The sequence below is a fragment of the Megascapheus bottae genome, chromosome 5 (genome assembly GCF_031878675.1).
Source record: "Megascapheus bottae isolate mThoBot1 chromosome 5, mThoBot2.hap1, whole genome shotgun sequence".
Lineage (NCBI taxonomy): Eukaryota > Metazoa > Chordata > Mammalia > Rodentia > Geomyidae > Megascapheus > Megascapheus bottae.
The window spans coordinates 72,842,815-72,845,676 of record NC_143513.1 but is presented as its reverse complement, the minus strand read 5'-3'; positions in this window follow the sequence as shown (position 1 = coordinate 72,845,676).

The window sequence follows — 2,862 nt, the reverse complement described above, 5'->3', positions numbered from 1 at the left end:
CAGGAGGTCCACAGCCTCCTCAAACCTTGACAAAGTGATGGCAGAGCTGTCCCAGGATGGGGAGTAACAAAGGCAGCGTTGTGACGTGTACAAAGGCTGCTTCATTTCTCAGTGAGCTGACTCAAGCTAGACCATCCTAGCTACCCTCTGTGACCAACATGGTCCAAAGAAGAAAACCCAGCCTTGGATTGGGTGCTCAGGTACTTGCAACAGGCATTGCAAGGCCTGTGGATCATCCAGATGCCACAATACAACTGAACCAAAGAGGACGGACAGGTTGTTGCCTGGGCGCTTGTGCCAGCTGCAGGAGTGACAGGGGATCATGTCCAGAATGGATGTTACCTGAGCAATGTTTCTTCCCACTATCTCTGGGATTTACTAGGTCAAGGTTTCCTTGCAGATGTGAGTGATGGACAGGAGAACACAGGGAGCAGAAGCGGGTGTCCATTTGGGAATGTGTACAGGGGGGTCTCAACACCTCCTCTGTCCTCCAGCAGGAGGGGTCAGCTCCAAGATCTCGTTCATCTACAAGCAACAGGGCTGGGAGTTAAACTAGAGTTTTGAGTGGTCTTTTGCTATTCCCTTCCCGCTCTAGGAATGAAAATAATGAATGCCAAATGATCACAGAGACACATTTCATAAGGAAAGGGGCCGCGATTTTTCTTTTTTTCTTTTTTTTTTTTGACCTTGGTATTTCTCAGCTCAAACCAACACCACATCTGTAACAGATTACAGCAGCAACCTTCTGTAGCTTGTCTCTCCCCCCCACACACACACACACTCAACACACACAGACAAACAAATGTCCTCTTCCTAGAAGAGAGCACCATCTTGTGGACAATGTATGAAGTTTGGGCTCTGACAACTCATTTTCTGGTTCTCCAGATTCCCACTTGATTTGTGGCCTCTGGTTTAATTTTCAGAGGGCACTGAGACATGAAATTATAAGGCATCCCTGCACATGTTAAACTGCTGCCACGTTCAAAGCACAGTGTCAAAGATGGCCCCAGCCCCAAGAAGGAGTAGTTTCTGAATATTTATGGCTTCCTTCCTGAATAGGCAATATTATTGAGTAATACTCAATACTTTCTCCAGAATAAATATTCCTTAGGCTGACTAGAGGCAGGAAATGTACCTATATACTACTCTTTACCCCGAGCATGTCTATAAAAGTTTTCTGCACAGTCTTCTCCTAAGTCTGACACATACAGATGAGTCTTTCTGCACAGGGGGTGGCCCAGCCTGGAGCATGTTCCCCAGGGGTGGGGGCTCCTTGCATCTGCTGATTCCCCAGGGACAAACACTGCACTGTGGCAGATGTGAGGACCAGCATGGCACCACTGCCACAGAGCTGAGGGGGGATGTGCACCAGTGCTAAGCAGCAGCGCCAACTTTATTGTCCTCCCAGGGCAGGGAGGGTTTGTGAGCTTCCTGTGAGATGTCTGCTTGAAGGCCCAGCAGGGCCCCTGCCCACCTCCCATCCCTCTGCCCCTCCACTGCCTAAACGGACCCCCTACCCTCCTCCAAAAGGAGGGGGAACAGGTGAGGGTAGAGCTCCCTCTGGTTTTTCTGAACTAAAGGAAGAATGTTGAACAAGGAGAGAACACACACACACACACACACACACACACACACACACACACACCCCATTCCCCACTCTTTGCTTTCAGACAAGATACAGAGATTTATATGACCACTTGCCATGGATTGGCAGAACTTGTGTTTAAAGTTTTAAGCCTTGGGAACCCAGAATTTACCTTCCTATGCTATTGGAATCATCTGAGAATACTTGGACAATTTCTAAATAGAAATACTTTAAGACACCCCCACTCCCTAAGGCTCACAAAATTCACTGTGGTCCTTAATCCAGCACTGCATTCATTAATCTGGAAATAGAACCCCCAAATGTTGTCTGGTTGCAGGGACAGCACGTGATTGGTGCATGCTAAATGCTAGTAGAGACCCAGGGTGTTCTGGGGCAAGGCAGGGAAGGATGGGGAATGTCAGGTCGACCGGAGAACTTAGAGGGGTGGACGACAGGGGGCGCTGTCCTGCAGGCCTCCACGAGGGCCCTGGCTGGGCTTGCTGCTCCAGCACCCACCAAGGGTTTCTCTAGCTTGCTTGTTTACTTTCCTTTGATTTTGCTGTTCAAAGGCAATAGGGTATGTTGACGTTTGGGGAGAAAGAATGTGCTTTCCAAAAGATCGAATTCCTTCTAGCAGTGGGATGAAAATGGAAAAAGAACAGACCCACGAAGTAAAGCTCATAGAATTCCCAGTAGAAGGAAGCCCTAGGGGCTTCTCCTGTGTGGTGAGGTGAATGTGGATCAAGCAGCTGGCCATGTGAGCCAACCATCTTTATCCTTCCAGACTGGATACCACAACAGGATATTCTTCACATGAAGAGGGAATGGTAGCAGGGAGGGTGATTTCCTGGGCAACTAACACAAGAAAAAAAAACTAACAGGAAACCTTACCTCACTTCATCTTCACACTAACCCAGAGGGTTACCAATGGATAAGTTAAAATTTTAAAGGCCTGGGTGCCAGTGGCCTGTAATCCTGTCTAGTTAGGAAGCTGAGCTCTGAGGATCCTGGTTCAAAGCTAGCCTGGGCAAGAAAGTCCATGAAACTCTTATCGCTTAATAACCAGAAAACCAGAAGTGGAGCTGTGGCTCAAAGTAATAGAGTGATAGTCTTGCACACAAAAGCTCAGAGACAGCACCCAGGCCCTGAGTTCAAGCCCCAGGTTTGGCAGCCAATAAAAGGCTGAAAGAGAAAACCCACATAGCTTGGTTCCCTCTTGCTACTGCCCCTCAATGATGACAAAGACTAGAAATTAAACAATAACAGTCCTTCTGGGC